The sequence below is a fragment of the Nothobranchius furzeri genome, chromosome 14 (genome assembly GCF_043380555.1).
Source record: "Nothobranchius furzeri strain GRZ-AD chromosome 14, NfurGRZ-RIMD1, whole genome shotgun sequence".
Taxonomy (NCBI): domain Eukaryota; kingdom Metazoa; phylum Chordata; class Actinopteri; order Cyprinodontiformes; family Nothobranchiidae; genus Nothobranchius; species Nothobranchius furzeri.
Window position 1 is genome coordinate 60,240,788 of NC_091754.1, and position 16,406 is coordinate 60,257,193.

Here is a 16,406-nt window from a genome sequence, read left to right on the forward strand (position 1 = left end):
GTAGATGGCTATTGCACCAACAAGATAATTGGCTTCTGATTTTGAGTTGACAGAAATAATTATCAATGTCTAGTTTGATGCCCGTATAGGGATCGAACCCATGACCTTGGCGTTATTAGTACCACGCTCTAACCAGCTGAGCTAACCGGCGACATTGGTTTGATCCATTCATGTGTGGAAAAATGTAACTAATTTCCATTGATTGTCAGTCTTTCAGCGCTTTAGTATTTGAAAAGATTATGATACTCATAAGTTTTGGTCAATGTTAAACTCGTTTATGTCTGAGAATCTCCTTGAAAGAGTTTCAGATTCTGTTGAGGGATAAAATGCAATACTGGACTGCTAACAGCTCATAGCAGTAAAATGAATGTCAGAAGAATGCCACTTGACCTCTCTGATGCTACGAGACAGTTTTGGGACCACTGTGTATTTAAGAACTACTAGTTTCACTTTTCAACCAACTCTTTTAGTTTAGATTTGTTTCAGGTAGATGTGGTGTTTGCGTTCCGCTGGAACAATTGTTTAGTAGATGGCTATCCGACCAACAAGATTATTGACTTATGATTTTTAGTCAACAGAATCAATTATCAAAGTCTTGTATTGATGGCCAGTATGGGGGTCGAACCCATGACCTTGGCCTTATTAGCACCACGCTCTAACCAGCTGAGCTAACCGGCCACATTGGTTGCTTCAATTCATATGTGAAAAAAAGTAACTAATTTCCATTGATATTCAGTCTTTCAGCACTTTAGGATTTGAAAAGATTATGATATTCATAAGTTTTGGTCAATGTTGAAACTCGTTTATGTCTGAGAATCTCCTTGAAAGAGTTTCAGTTTCTGTCGATGGATAAAATGCAAGACTGGACTGCTAACAGCTCATAGCAGTAAAAGTAATGTCAGAAGAAGGACATTTGACCTCTCTGATGCTAAGAGACAGTTTTGGCACCACTGTTTATTTAAGAACGAAGTTTCTTTTTTCAAACATCTCTTTCAGTTTAGATTTGTTTCAGGTAGATGTGGTGTTTGCGGTCCCCTGGAACATTTGTTTAGTAGATGGCTATCAGACTAACAATTTTCTAAGCTTCTGATTTTTAGTCAACAGAATCATTTATCAAAGTCTTGTATTGATGGTCAGTATGGGGATCGAACCCATGACCTTGGCGTTATTAGCATCACGCTCTAACCAGCTGAGCTAATCGGCCACATTGGTTGCTTTAATTCATATGTGAAAGAAGTAAGTAATTTCCAATGAATGTCAGTGATCACTTTAGTATTTGCAAAGATTATGATATTCAAAGGGTTTGGTCAATGTTAAACTCGTTTATGTCTGAGAATCTCCTTGAAAGAGTATCAGATTCTGTTGAGGGATAAAATGCAATACTGGACTGCTAACAGCTCATAGCAGTAAAATGAATCTCAGAAGAATGGCACTTGACCTCTCTGATGCTACGAGACAGTTTTGGGACCACTGTTTATTTAAGAACTACTAGTTTCACTTTTCAACCAACTCTTTTAGTTTAGATTTGTTTCAAGTAGATGTGGTGTTGACGGTCCCCTGGAACAATTGTTGAGTAGATGGCTATCAGACCAACAAGATTACTGGCTTCTGATTTTTAGTCAACAGAATCATTTATCAAAGTCTTGTATTGATGGCCAGTATGGGGATCAAACCCTTGACCTTGGCATTATTAGCACCATGCTCTAACCAGCTGAGCTAACCTGCCACATTGGTTACTTCAAGTCTTATGTGAAAAAAAGTAACTAATTTCCATTGATATTCAGTCTTTCAGCACTTTAGGATTTGAAAAGATTATGATATTCATAAGTTTTGGTCAATGTTGAAACTCGTTTATGTCTGAGTCTCCTTGAAAGAGTTTCATTTTCTGTCGAGGGATAAAATGCAATACTGGACTGCTAACAGCTCATAGCAGTAAAAGGAATCTCAGAAGAAGGACATTTGACCTCTCTGATGCTAAGAGACAGTTTTGGGATCACTGTCTATTTAAGAACTAAGTTTGCACATTTCAAACATCTCTTTTAGTTTAGATTTGTTTCAGGTAGATGTGGTATTTGCAGTACTCTGGAACATTTGTGGAGTAGATGGCAATCAGACTAACACATTTCTTGGCTTCTGATTTTTGGTCAACAGAATCGTGGCTTAAAGTCTTGTATTGATGGCCAGTATGGGAATCGAACCCATGACCTTGGCCTTACTAGCACCACGCTCTAACCAGCTGAGCTAACAGGCCACATTGGTTGAATCAATTCATATGTGAAAAAAAGTAACTGATTTCCAATGAATGTCAGTGATCACTTTAGTATTTGCAAAGATTATGATATTTATAGGTTTTGGTCAATGTTAAACTCGTTTATGTCTGAGAATCTCCTTGAAAGAGTTTCAGATTCTGTTGAGGGATAAAATGCAATACTGGACTGCTAACAGCTCATAGCAGTAAAAGCAATGTCAGAAGAATGCCACTTGACCTCTCTGATGCTAAGAGACAGATTGGGCACCACTGTTTATTAAAGAACTACGTTTCACTTTTCAAACATCTCTTTTAGTTTAGATTTGTTTCAGGTAGATGTGGTGTTTGCGGCCCCCTGGAACATTTGTTGAGTAGATGGCTATCAGACCAACAAGATTATTGACTTATGATTTTTAGTCAACAGAATCATTTATCAAAGTCTTGTATTGATGGCAGTATGGGGACCGAACCCATGACCTTGGCGTTATTAGCACCACGCTCTAACCAGCTGAGCTAACCGGCCACATGGGTTACTTCAATTCATATGTGATGAAAAGTAACTAACTTCCATTGATATTCAGTCTTTCAGTGCTTTAGGATTTGCAAAGATTATGATATTCATAAGTTTTGGTCAATGTTGAAACTCGTTTATGTCTGAGAGTCTCCTTGAAAGAGTTTCAATTTCTGTCGAGGGATAAAATGTAATACTGGACTGCTAACAGCTCATAGCAGTAAAAGGAATCTCAGAAGAAGGACATTTGACCTCTCTGATGCTAAAGCCGGGCGTACACTGTGCGACTTTTTCACTCGCAGCGTTCAGCTTCAGCTCAAACTGTACGACTTCCTCGCAGAGCATATCTCACGAGTCGTGTGCTCACACTGTACGACCCAGTTCTCGCATGCGACCTGACTGCTCACACTGTACGTCTGGTAGCAACATGTCGGCCCTAAAAATGTGCTAAAAATAGCAGTTTTTACTCAACACGTCAGACTTTTTTGTCTTGCCTGTTGTCCTTCGGGAGTGCTGCAGGAGGACACACGGGGATTTATGGGGGTTGGATGAGGAAAACGAAATAAAGAAAGTAAATCTGTGTTTTGTGATCAGTTTAATTCGACATGAACACGACAAACCACGCTTTCTTGACAATCTTTGTGAGTAAAAAAAACGTGTAGAAACAAAAACGAACAGCGTGTGTTATTAGGGAAATAGCGAGCGACCGGCCGGCGTTGATGCAGGATCGCGCGCGCATGCGCCGTGAGCGGTTCTGATACTTTTTGGATCGTAGCTGCTCGCAGCGCCGCTTCAACAGTGCGATACCCTCACGAGGGACGAGCGAAATATTAAACACACCAGAAGTCCGTGCGACCTCACGACTGCTGATCGGCGGCTGGTCACGTGGTGTTAATCGCCTCTCGTAACCCCCTGTACACTACACGAACGCTCGGCGCAAAACTCGCCCCGATGTCGTGGCTTCTCGCACGACTGGAAAATCGGCTCAAAAAAGTGAAAAAGTCGCACAGTGTACGCCCGGCTTAAGAGACAGTTTTGGGATCACCGTCTATTTAAGAACTAAGTTTGCACATTTCAAACATCTCTTTTAGTTTAGATTTGTTTCAGGTAGATGTGGTGTTTGAGGTCCCCTGGAACAATTGTTGAGTAGATGGCTATCAGACCAACAAAATGCTAGGCGTCTGCTTTTTAGTCAACAGAATCGTTTCTTAAAGTCTTGTATTGATGGCCCGTATGGGGATCGAACCCATGACCTTGGCGTTATTAGCACCACGCTCTAACCAGCTGAGCTAACCGGCCACATTTTTTGCTTCAATTCATATGTGAAAAAAAGTAACTAATTTCCATTGAATGTCAGTGATCACTTTAGTATTTGCAAAGATTATGATATTCATAGGTTTTGGTCAATGTTAAACTCGTTTATGTCTGAGAGTCTCCTTGAAAGAGTTTCAGATTCTGTTGAGGGATAAAATGCAATACTGGACTGCTAACAGCTCATAGCAGTAAAAGCAATGTCAGAAGAATGCCACTTGACCTCTCTGATGCTAAGAGACAGTTTTGGCACCACTGTTTATTTAAGAACGACGTTTCTTTTTTCAAACATCTCTTTTAGTTTAGATTTGTTTCAGGTAGATGTGGTTTTTGCGGTCCCCTGGAACATTTGTTTAGTAGATGGCTATCAAACAAACAATTTCCACGGCTTCTGATTGTTAGTCAACAGAATAATTTATCAAAGTCTTGTATTGATGGCCAGTATGGGGATCGAACCCATGACCTTGGCGTTATTAGCACCACGCTCTAACCAGCTGAGCTAACCGGCCACATTGGGTGCTTCAATTCATATGTGAAAAAAAGTAACTAATTTCCATTGAATGTCAGTGATCACTTTAGTATTTGCAAAGATTATGATATTCATAGGTTTTGGTCAATGTTAAACTCGTTTATGTCTGAGAATCTCCTTGAAAGAGTTTCAGATTCTGTTGAGGGATAAAATGCAATACTGGACTGCTAACAGCTCATAGCAGTAAAAGGAATGTCAGATGAATGGCACTTGACCTCTCTGATGCTACGAGACAGTTTTGGGACCACTGTTTATTTAAGAACTACTAGTTTCACTTTTCAACCAACTCTTTTAGTTTAGATTTGTTTCAGGTAGATGTGGTGTTTGCGGTCCCCTGGAACAATTGTTGAGTAGATGGCTATCAGACCAACAAGATTATTGGCTTCTGATTTTAAGTCAACAGAATCATTTATCAAAGTCCAGTATTGATGGCCAGTATGGGGATCGAACCCATGACCTTGGTGTTATTAGCACCACGCTCTAACCAGCTGAGCTAACCGGCCACATTGGTTGCTTCAATTCATATGTGAAGAAAAGTAACTAATTTCCATTGATATTCAGTGTTTCAGCACTTTAGGATTTAAAAAGATTATGATATTCATAGGTTTTGGTCAATGTTGAAACTCGTTTATGTCCGAGAGTCCCCTTTAAAGAGTTTCAGTTTCTGTCGAGGGATAAAATGCGAGACTGGACTGCTAACAGCTCATAGCAGTAAAAGCAATGTCAGAAGAATGCCACTTGACCTCTCTGATGCTAAGAGACAGTTTTGGCACCACTGTTTATTTAAGAACTACGTTTCTTTTTTCAAACATCTCTTTTAGTTTAGATTTGTTTCAGGTAGATGTGGTGTTTGCGGTCCCCTGGAACATTTGTTGAGGAGATGGCTATCAGACTAACAATTTTCTCAGCTTCTGATTTTTAGTCAACAGAATCATTTATCAAAGTCTTGTATTGATGGCGAGTATGGGTATCTAACCCATGACCTTGGCGTTATTAGCACCACGCTCTAACCAGCTGAGCTAACCGGCCACATTGGTTATTTCAATTCATATGTGAAAAAAGTAACTAATTTCCATTGAATGTCAGTGATCACTTTAGTAATTGCAAAGATTATGATATTCATAGGTTTTGGTCAATGTTAAACTCGTTTATGTCTGAGAATATCCTTGAAAGAGTTTCAGATTCTGTTGAGGGATAAAATACAATACTGGACTGCTAACAGCTCATAGCAGTAAAATCAATGTCAGAAGAATGGCACTTGAGCTCTCTGATGCTACGAGACAGTTTTGGGACCACTGTTTATTTAAGAACTACTAGTTTCACTTTTCAACCAACTCTTTTAGTTTAGATTTGTTTCAAGTAGATGTGGTGTTTGCAGTCAACTGGAACAATTGTTGAGTAGATGGCTATCAGACCAACAAGATTGTTTGCTTCTGATTTTTAGTCAACAGAATCATTTATCAAAGTCTTGTATTGATGGCCAGTATGGGGATCGAACCCTTGACCTTGGCGTTATTAGCACCATGCTCTAACCAGCTGAGCTAACCGGCCACATTGGGTACTTCAAGTCATATGTGAAAAAAAGTAACTAATTTCCATTGATATTCAGTCTTTCAGCACTTTAGGATTTGAAAAGATTATGATATTCATAAGTTTTGGTCAATGTTGAAACTCGTTTATGTCTGAGTCTCCTTGAAAGAGTTTCAGTTTCTTTCGAGGGATAAAATGTAATACTGGACTGCTAACAGCTCATAGCAGTAAAAGGAATCTCAGAAGAAGGACATTTGACCTCTCTGATGCTAAGAGACAGTTTTGGGATCACTGTCTTTTTAAGAACTAAGTTTGCACATTTCAAACATCTCTTTTAGTTTAGATTTGTTTCAGGTAGATGTGGTATTTGCGGTACTCCGGAACAAGTGTTGAGTAGATGGCTATCAGATTAACACATTTCTTGGCTTCTGATTTTTAGTCAACAAAATCATTTATCAAAGTCTTGTATTAATGGCCAGTATGGGGATCGAACCCATGACCTTGGCGTTATTAGCACCACGCTCTAACCAGCTGAGCTAACCGGCCACATTGGCTGTATCAATTCATATGTGAAAAAAAGTAACTAATTTCCATTGATATTCAGTCTTTCAGCACTTTAGGATTTGAAAAGATTATGATATTCATAAGTTTTGGTCAATGTTGAAACTCGTTTATGTCTGAGAGTCTCCTTGAAAGAGTTTCAGATTCTGTTGAGGGATAAAATGCAATACTGGACTGCTAACAGCTCATAGCAGTAAAGTGAATGTCAGAAGAACAGCATTTGACCTCTCTGATGCTACGAGACAGTTTTGGGACCACTGTTTATTTAAGAACTACTAGTTTTACTTTTCAACCAACTGTATTAGTTTAGATTTGTTTCAGGTAGATGTGGTGTTTGCGGTCCCCTGGAACATTTGTTGAGTAGATGGCTACCAGACCAACAATATTCTAGACTTCTGCTTTTTAGTCAACAGAATCATTTATCTTAGTCTTGTATTGATGGCCAGTATGGGGATCGAACCCATGACCTTGGCGTTATTAGCACCACGCTCTAACCAGCTGAGCTAACCGGCCAAATTGGTTGCTTCATTTCATATATGAAAGAAAGTAACTAATTTCCATTGATATTCAGTCTTTCAGCACTTTAGGATTTGAAAAGATTATGATATTCATAAGTTTTGGTCAATGTTGAAACTCGTTTATGTCTGAGAGTCTCCTTGAAAGAGTTTCAGATTCTGTTGAGGGATAAAATGCAATACTGGACTGCTAACAGCTCATAGCAGTAAGATGAATGTCAGAAGAATGGCAGTTGAGCTCTCTGATGCTGCGAGATAGTTTTGTGACCACTGTTTATTTAAGAACTACTAGTTTCACTTTTCAACTAACTGTATTAATTTAGATTTGCTTCAGGTAGATGTGGTGTTTGCAGTCCCCTGGAACATTTGTTGAGTAGATGGGTATCAGACCAACAAGATTATTCTATATTCTAGGCTTCTGCATTTTAGTCAACAGAATCATTTATCTTAGTCTTGTATTGATGGCCAGTATGGGGATCGAACCCATGACCTTGGCGTTATTAGCACCACGCTCGAAACAGCTGAGCTAACCAGCCACAAAGGTTACTTCAATTCATATGTGATAAAAAGTAACTAATTTTCATTGATATTCAGTCTTTCAGCGCTTTAGGATTTGCAAAGATTATGATATTCATAAGTTTTGGTCAATGTTGAAACTCGTTTATGTCTGAGAGTCTCCTTGAAAGAGTTTCAATTTCTGTCGAGGGATAAAATGTAATACTGGACTGCTAACAGCTCATAGCAGTAAAAGGAATCTCAGAAGAAGGACATTTGACCTCTCTGATGCTAAGAGACAGTTTTGGGATCACCGTCTCTTTAAGAACTTAGTTTGCACATTTCAAACATCTTTTAGTTTAGATTTGTTTCAGGTAGATGTGGTGTTTGCGGTCCCCTGGAACATTTGTTGAGTAGATGGCTACCAGACCAACAAAACTCTAGGCTTCTGCTTTTTAGTCAACAGAATCGTGTCTTAAAGTCTTGTATTGATGGCCCGTATGGGGATCGAACCCATGACCTTGGCGTTATTAGCACCACGCTCTAACCAGCTGAGCTAACCGGCCACATTTGTTGCTTCAATTCATATGTGAAAAAAAAAAACTAATTTCCATTGATATTCAGTCTTTCAGCACTTTAGGATTTGAAAAGATTATGATATTCATAAGTTTTGGTCAATGTTGAAACTCGTTTAAGTCTGAGAATCTCCTTGAAAGAGTTTCAGTTTCTGTCGATGGATAAAATGCAAGACTGGACTGCTAACAGCTCATAGCAGTAAAAGAAATGTCAGAAGAAGGACATTTGACCTCTCTGATGCTAAGAGACAGTTTTGGCACCACTGTTTATTTAAGAAAAACGTTTCTTTTTTCAAACATCTCTTTTAGTTTAGATTTGTTTCAGGTAGATGTGGTGTTTGCGGTCCCTTGGTACATTTGTTTAGTAGATAGCTATCAGACAAACAATTTCCACCGCTTCTGATTGTTAGTCAACAGAATCACTTATCAAAGTCTTGTATTGATGGCCAGTATGGGGATCGAACCCATGACCTTGGCGTTATTAGCACCACGCTCTAACCAGCTGAGCTAACCGGCCACATTTGTTGCTTCAATTCATATGTGAAAAAAAAACTAATTTCCATTGATATTCAGTCTTTCAGCACTTTAGGATTTGAAAAGATTATGATATTCATAAGTTTTGGTCAATGTTGAAACTCGTTTATGTCTGAGAATCTCCTTGAAAGAGTTTCAGTTTCTGTCGATGGATAAAATGCAAGACTGGACTGCTAACAGCTCATAGCAGTAAAAGAAATGTCAGAAGAAGGACATTTGACCTCTCTGATGTTAAGAGACAGTTTTGGCACCACTGTTTATTCAAGAACGACGTTTCTTTTTTCAAACATCTCTTTTAGTTTAGATTTGTTTCAGGTAGATGTGGTGTTTGCGGTCCCCTGGAACATTTGTTTAGTTGATAGCTATCAGACAAGCAATTTCCTCGGCTTCTGATTGTTAGTCAACAGAATCATTTATCGAAGTCTTGTATTGATGGCCAGTATGGGGATCGAACCCATGACCTTGGCGTTATTAACACCACGCTCTAACCAGCTGAGCTAACCGGCCACATTGGTTGCTTCGATTCATATGTGAAAAAAAGTAACAAATTTCCATTGAATGTCAGTGATCACTTTAGTATTTGCAAAGATTATGATATTCATAGGTTTTGGTCAATGTTAAACTCGTTTATGTCTGAGAATCTCCTTGAAAGAGTTTCAGATTCTGTTGAGGGATAAAATGCAATACTGGACTGCTAACAGCTCATAGCAGTAAAATGAATGTCAGAAGAATGGCACTTGACCTCTCTGATGCTACGAGACAGTTTTGGGACCACTGTTTATTTAAGAACTACTAGTTTCACTATTCAACCAAATCTTTTAGTTTAGATTTGTTACAGGTAGATGTGGTGTTTGCGGTCCCCTGGAACAATTGTTGAGTAGATGGCTATCAGACCAACAAGATTATTGGCTTCTGATTTTTAGTCAACAGAATCATTTATCAAAGTCTTGTATTGATGGCCAGTATGGGGATCGAACCCTTGACCTTGGCGTTATTAGCACCATGCTCTAACCAGCTGAGCTAACCGGCCACATTGGGTACTTCAAGTCATATGTGAAAAAAAGTAACTAATTTCCATTGATATTCAGTCTTTCAGCACTTTAGGATTTGAAAAGATTATGATATTCATAAGTTTTGGTCAATGTTGAAACTCGTTTATGTCTGAGTCTCCTTGAAAGAGTTTCAGTTTCTGTCGAGGGATAAAATGTAATACTGGACTGCTAACAGCTCATAGCAGTAAAAGGAATCTCAGAAGAAGGACATTTGACCTCTCTGATGCTAAGAGACAGTTTTGGCATCACTGTCTTTTTAAGAACTAAGTTTGCACATTTCAAACATCTCTTTTAGTTTAGATTTGTTTCAGGTAGATGTGGTATTTGCGGTACTCCGGAACAAGTGTTGAGTAGATGGCTATCAGATTAACACATTTCTTGGCTTCTGATTTTTAGTCAACAAAATCATTTATCAAAGTCTTGTATTAATGGCCAGTATGGGGATCGAACCCATGACCTTGGCGTTATTAGCACCACGCTCTAACCAGCTGAGCTAACCGGCCACATTGGCTGTATCAATTCATACGTGAAAAAAAGTAACTAATTTCCATTGATATTCAGTCTTTCAGCACTTTAGGATTTGAAAAGATTATGATATTCATAAGTTTTGGTCAATGTTGAAACTCGTTTATGTCTGAGAGTCTCCTTGAAAGAGTTTCAGATTCTGTTGAGGGATAAAATGCAATACTGGACTGCTAACAGCTCATAGCAGTAAAGTGAATGTCAGAAGAACAGCATTTGACCTCTCTGATGCTACGAGACAGTTTTGGGACCACTGTTTATTTAAGAACTACTAGTTTTACTTTTCAACCAACTGTATTAGTTTAGATTTGTTTCAGGTAGATGTGGTGTTCGCGGTCCCCTGGAACATTTGTTGAGTAGATGGCTACCAGACCAACAATATTCTAGACTTCTGCTTTTTAGTCAACAGAATCATTTATCTTAGTCTTGTATTGATGGCCAGTATGGGGATTGAACCCATGACCTTGGCGTTATTAGCACCATGCTCTAACCAGCTGAGCTAACCGGCCACATTGGTTGCTTCATTTCATATATGAAAGAAAGTAACTAATTTCCATTGATATTCAGTCTTTCAGCACTTTAGGATTTGAAAAGATTATGATATTCATAAGTTTTGGTCAATGTTGAAACTCGTTTATGTCTGAGAGTCTCCTTGAAAGAGTTTCAGATTCTGTTGAGGGATAAAATGCAATACTGGACTGCTAACAGCTCATAGCAGTAAGATGAATGTCAGAAGAATGGCAGTTGAGCTCTCTGATGCTGCGAGACAGTTTTGTGACCACTGTTTATTTAAGAACTACTAGTTTCACTTTTCAACCAACTGTATTAATTTAGATTTGCTTCAGGTAGATGTGGTGTTTGCAGTCCCCTGGAACATTTGTTGAGTAGATGGGTATCAGACCAACAAGATTATTCTATATTCTAGGCTTCTGCATTTTAGTCAACAGAATCATTTATCTTAGTCTTGTATTGATGGCCAGTATGGCGATCGAACCCATGACCTTGGCGTTATTAGCACCACGCTCGAAACAGCTGAGCTAACCAGCCACAAAGGTTACTTCAATTCATATGTGATAAAAAGTAACTAATTTTCATTGATATTCAGTCTTTCAGCGCTTTAGGATTTGCAAAGATTATGATATTCATAAGTTTTGGTCAATGTTGAAACTCGTTTATGTCTGAGAGTCTCCTTGAAAGAGTTTCAATTTCTGTCGAGGGATAAAATGTAATACTGGACTGCTAACAGCTCATAGCAGTAAAAGGAATCTCAGAAGAAGGACATTTGACCTCTCTGATGCTAAGAGACAGTTTTGGGATCACCGTCTATTTAAGAACTTAGTTTGCACATTTCAAACATCTTTTAGTTTAGATTTGTTTCAGGTAGATGTGGTGTTTGCGGTCCCCTGGAACATTTGTTGAGTAGATGGCTACCAGACCAACAAAACTCTAGGCTTCTGCTTTTTAGTCAACAGAATCGTGTCTTAAAGTCTTGTATTGATGGCCCGTATGGGGATCGAACCCATGACCTTGGCGTTATTAGCACCACGCTCTAACCAGCTGAGCTAACCGGCCACATTTGTTGCTTCAATTCATATGTGAAAAAAAAAACTAATTTCCATTGATATTCAGTCTTTCAGCACTTTAGGATTTGAAAAGATTATGATATTCATAAGTTTTGGTCAATGTTGAAACTCGTTTATGTCTGAGAATCTCCTTGAAAGAGTTTCAGTTTCTGTCGATGGATAAAATGCAAGACTGGACTGCTAACAGCTCATAGCAGTAAAAGAAATGTCAGAAGAAGGACATTTGACCTCTCTGATGCTAAGAGACAGTTTTGGCACCACTGTTTATTTAAGAAAGACGTTTCTTTTTTCAAACATCTCTTTTAGTTTAGATTTGTTTCAGGTAGATGTGGTGTTTGCGGTCCCTTGGTACATTTGTTTAGTAGATAGCTATCAGACAAACAATTTCCACCGCTTCTGATTGTTAGTCAACAGAATCACTTATCAAAGTCTTGTATTGATGGCCAGTATGGGGATCGAACCCATGACCTTGGCGTTATTAGCACCACGCTCTAACCAGCTGAGCTAACCGGCCACATTTGTTGCTTCAATTCATATGTGAAAAAAAAACTAATTTCCATTGATATTCAGTCTTTCAGCACTTTAGGATTTGAAAAGATTATGATATTCATAAGTTTTGGTCAATGTTGAAACTCGTTTATGTCTGAGAATCTCCTTGAAAGAGTTTCAGTTTCTGTCGATGGATAAAATGCAAGACTGGACTGCTAACAGCTCATAGCAGTAAAAGAAATGTCAGAAGAAGGACATTTGACCTCTCTGATGCTAAGAGACAGTTTTGGCACCACTGTTTATTCAAGAACGACGTTTCTTTTTTCAAACATCTCTTTTAGTTTAGATTTGTTTCAGGTAGATGTGGTGTTTGCGGTCCCCTGGAACATTTGTTTAGTAGATAGCTATCAGACAAGCAATTTCCTCGGCTTCTGATTGTTAGTCAACAGAATCATTTATCGAAGTCTTGTATTGATGGCCAGTATGGGGATCGAACCCATGACCTTGGCGTTATTAGCACCACGCTCTAACCAGCTGAGCTAACCGGCCACATTGGTTGCTTCGATTCATATGTGAAAAAAAGTAACAAATTTCCATTGAATGTCAGTGATCACTTTAGTATTTGCAAAGATTATGATATTCATAGGTTTTGGTCAATGTTAAACTCGTTTATGTCTGAGAATCTCCTTGAAAGAGTTTCAGATTCTGTTGAGGGATAAAATGCAATACTGGACTGCTAACAGCTCATAGCAGTAAAATGAATGTCAGAAGAATGGCACTTGACCTCTCTGATGCTACGAGACAGTTTTGGGACCACTGTTTATTTAAGAACTACTAGTTTCACTATTCAACCAAATCTTTTAGTTTAGATTTGTTACAGGTAGATGTGGTGTTTGCGGTCCCCTGGAACAATTGTTGAGTAGATGGCTATCAGACCAACAAGATTATTGGCTTCTGATTTTTAGTCAACAGAATCATTTATCAAAGTCTTGTATTGATGGCCAGTATGGGGATCGAACCCTTGACCTTGGCGTTATTAGCACCATGCTCTAACCAGCTGAGCTAACCGGCCACATTGGGTACTTCAAGTCATATGTGAAAAAAAGTAACTAATTTCCATTGATATTCAGTCTTTCAGCACTTTAGGATTTGAAAAGATTATGATATTCATAAGTTTTGGTCAATGTTGAAACTCGTTTATGTCTGAGTCTCCTTGAAAGAGTTTCAGTTTCTGTCGAGGGATAAAATGTAATACTGGACTGCTAACAGCTCATAGCAGTAAAAGGAATCTCAGAAGAAGGACATTTGACCTCTCTGATGCTAAGAGACAGTTTTGGCATCACTGTCTTTTTAAGAACTAAGTTTGCACATTTCAAACATCTCTTTTAGTTTAGATTTGTTTCAGGTAGATGTGGTATTTGCGGTACTCCGGAACAAGTGTTGAGTAGATGGCTATCAGATTAACACATTTCTTGGCTTCTGATTTTTAGTCAACAAAATCATTTATCAAAGTCTTGTATTAATGGCCAGTATGGGGATCGAACCCATGACCTTGGCATTATTAGCACCACGCTCTAACCAGCTGAGCTAACCGGCCACATTGGCTATATCAATTCATACGTGAAAAAAAGTAACTAATTTCCATTGATATTCAGTCTTTCAGCACTTTAGGATTTGAAAAGATTATGATATTCATAAGTTTTGGTCAATGTTGAAACTCGTTTATGTCTGAGAATCTCTTTGAAAGAGTTTCAGATTCTGTTGAGGGATAAAATGCAATACTGGACTGCTAACAGCTCATAGCAGTAAAATGAATGTCAGAAGAATGGCACTTGACCTCTCTGATGCTACGAGACAGTTTTGGGACCACTGTTTATTTAAGAACTACTAGTTTCACTTTTCAACCAACTCTTTTAGTTTAGATTTAATTCAAGTAGATGTGGTGTCGGCGGTCCCCTGGAACAATTGTTGAATAGATGGCTGTCAGACCAACAAGATTATTGGCTTCTGATTTTTAGTCAACAGAATCATTTATCAGAGTCTTGTATTGATGGCCAGTATGGGGATCAAACCCTTGACCTTGGCGTTATTAGCACCATGCTCTAAGCAGCTGAGCTAACCGGCCAGATTGGTTACTTCAATTCATATGTGAAAAAAAGTAACTAATTTCCATTGATATTCAGTCTTTCAGCACTTTAGGATTTGAAAAGATTATGATATTCATAAGTTTTGGTCAATGTTGAAACTCGTTTATGTCTGAGAATCTCCTTGAAAGAGTTTCAGATTCTGTTGAGGGATAAAATGCAATACTGGACTGCTAACAGCTCATAGCAGTAAAATGAATGTCAGAAGAATGGCACTTGACCTCTCTGATGTTACGAGACAGTTTTGGGACCACTGTTTATTTAAGAACTACTAGTTTCACTTTTCAACCAACTCTTTTAGTTTAGATTTGTTTCAGGTAGATGTGGTATTTGCGGTCCCCTGGAACATTTGTTGAGTAGATGGCTATCAGACCAACAAAATTCTAGGCTTCTGCTTTTTAGTCAACAGAATCGTTTCTTAAAGTCCTGTATTGATGGCCCGTATGGGGATCGAACCCATGACCTTGGCTTTATCAGCACCACGCTCTAACCAGCGGAGCTAACCAGCCACATTGGTTGCATCAATTCATATGTGAAAAAAAGTAACTAATTTCCATTGATATTCAGTCTTTCAGCACTTTAGGATTTGAAAAGATTATGATATTCATAAGTTTTGGTCAATGTTGAAACTCGTTTATGTCTGAGAATCTCCTTGAAAGAGTTTCAGTTTCTGTCGATGGATAAAATGCAAGACTGGACTGCCAACAGCTCATAGCAGTAAAAGAAATGTCAGAAGAAGGACATTTGACCTCTCTGATGCTAAGAGACAGTTTTGGCACCACTGTTTATTCAAGAACGACGTTTCTTTTTTCAAACATCTCTTTTAGTTTAGATTTGTTTCAGGTAGATGTGGTGTTTGCGGTCCCCTGGAACATTTGTTTAGTAGATAGCTATCAGACAAGCAATTTCCTCGGCTTCTGATTGTTAGTCAACAGAATCATTTATCGAAGTCTTGTATTGATGGCCAGTATGGGGATCGAACCCATGACCTTGGCGTTATTAGCACCACGCTCTAACCAGCTGAGCTAACCGGCCACATTGGTTGCTTCGATTCATATGTGAAAAAAAGTAACAAATTTCCATTGAATGTCAGTGATCACTTTAGTATTTGCAAAGATTATGATATTCATAGGTTTTGGTCAATGTTAAACTCGTTTATGTCTGAGAATCTCCTTGAAAGAGTTTCAGATTCTGTTGAGGGATAAAATGCAATACTGGACTGCTAACAGCTCATAGCAGTAAAATGAATGTCAGAAGAATGGCACTTGACCTCTCTGATGCTACGAGACAGTTTTGGGACCACTGTTTATTTAAGAACTACTAGTTTCACTATTCAACCAAATCTTTTAGTTTAGATTTGTTACAGGTAGATGTGGTGTTTGCGGTCCCCTGGAACAATTGTTGAGTAGATGGCTATCAGACCAACAAGATTATTGGCTTCTGATTTTTAGTCAACAGAATCATTTATCAAAGTCTTGTATTGATGGCCAGTATGGGGATCGAACCCTTGACCTTGGCGTTATTAGCACCATGCTCTAACCAGCTGAGCTAACCGGCCACATTGGGTACTTCAAGTCATATGTGAAAAAAAGTAACTAATTTCCATTGATATTCAGTCTTTCAGCACTTTAGGATTTGAAAAGATTATGATATTCATAAGTTTTGGTCAATGTTGAAACTCGTTTATGTCTGAGTCTCCTTGAAAGAGTTTCAGTTTCTGTCGAGGGATAAAATGTAATACTGGACTGCTAACAGCTCATAGCAGTAAAAGGAATCTCAGAAGAAGGACATTTGACCTCTCTGATGC

At 38.5% G+C, this 16,406-nt stretch overlaps 1 protein-coding gene and 17 non-coding genes across 20 annotated transcripts in view; 1 reads left to right on the top strand and 17 right to left on the bottom strand.

Moving 5' to 3' along the window:
- prox3 (prospero homeobox 3) overlaps nt 1–16,406 on the top strand; it is a 177,811-nt gene that overhangs the window by 19,633 nt on the left and 141,772 nt on the right. The gene's annotated exons all lie outside the window — the stretch shown is intronic.
- Nucleotides 2,178–2,251, bottom strand: trnat-agu (transfer RNA threonine (anticodon AGU)). The gene has a single exon. It is a non-coding gene; the product is annotated as a tRNA-Thr (tRNA).
- trnai-aau (transfer RNA isoleucine (anticodon AAU)) lies at nt 3,985–4,058 on the bottom strand. The gene has a single exon. It is a non-coding gene; the product is annotated as a tRNA-Ile (tRNA).
- trnai-aau (transfer RNA isoleucine (anticodon AAU)) lies at nt 4,506–4,579 on the bottom strand. The gene has a single exon. It is a non-coding gene; the product is annotated as a tRNA-Ile (tRNA).
- Nucleotides 5,029–5,102, bottom strand: trnai-aau (transfer RNA isoleucine (anticodon AAU)). The gene has a single exon. It is a non-coding gene; the product is annotated as a tRNA-Ile (tRNA).
- Nucleotides 6,602–6,675, bottom strand: trnai-aau (transfer RNA isoleucine (anticodon AAU)). Its single transcript has one exon. It is a non-coding gene; the product is annotated as a tRNA-Ile (tRNA).
- trnai-aau (transfer RNA isoleucine (anticodon AAU)) lies at nt 7,130–7,203 on the bottom strand. The gene has a single exon. It is a non-coding gene; the product is annotated as a tRNA-Ile (tRNA).
- Nucleotides 8,193–8,266, bottom strand: trnai-aau (transfer RNA isoleucine (anticodon AAU)). The gene has a single exon. It is a non-coding gene; the product is annotated as a tRNA-Ile (tRNA).
- On the bottom strand, nt 8,719–8,792 carry trnai-aau (transfer RNA isoleucine (anticodon AAU)). Its single transcript has one exon. It is a non-coding gene; the product is annotated as a tRNA-Ile (tRNA).
- trnai-aau (transfer RNA isoleucine (anticodon AAU)) lies at nt 9,243–9,316 on the bottom strand. The gene has a single exon. It is a non-coding gene; the product is annotated as a tRNA-Ile (tRNA).
- On the bottom strand, nt 10,291–10,364 carry trnai-aau (transfer RNA isoleucine (anticodon AAU)). Its single transcript has one exon. It is a non-coding gene; the product is annotated as a tRNA-Ile (tRNA).
- trnai-aau (transfer RNA isoleucine (anticodon AAU)) lies at nt 10,819–10,892 on the bottom strand. The gene has a single exon. It is a non-coding gene; the product is annotated as a tRNA-Ile (tRNA).
- Nucleotides 11,882–11,955, bottom strand: trnai-aau (transfer RNA isoleucine (anticodon AAU)). The gene has a single exon. It is a non-coding gene; the product is annotated as a tRNA-Ile (tRNA).
- trnai-aau (transfer RNA isoleucine (anticodon AAU)) lies at nt 12,407–12,480 on the bottom strand. Its single transcript has one exon. It is a non-coding gene; the product is annotated as a tRNA-Ile (tRNA).
- On the bottom strand, nt 12,931–13,004 carry trnai-aau (transfer RNA isoleucine (anticodon AAU)). Its single transcript has one exon. It is a non-coding gene; the product is annotated as a tRNA-Ile (tRNA).
- On the bottom strand, nt 13,979–14,052 carry trnai-aau (transfer RNA isoleucine (anticodon AAU)). Its single transcript has one exon. It is a non-coding gene; the product is annotated as a tRNA-Ile (tRNA).
- On the bottom strand, nt 15,035–15,108 carry trnai-gau (transfer RNA isoleucine (anticodon GAU)). Its single transcript has one exon. It is a non-coding gene; the product is annotated as a tRNA-Ile (tRNA).
- On the bottom strand, nt 15,561–15,634 carry trnai-aau (transfer RNA isoleucine (anticodon AAU)). The gene has a single exon. It is a non-coding gene; the product is annotated as a tRNA-Ile (tRNA).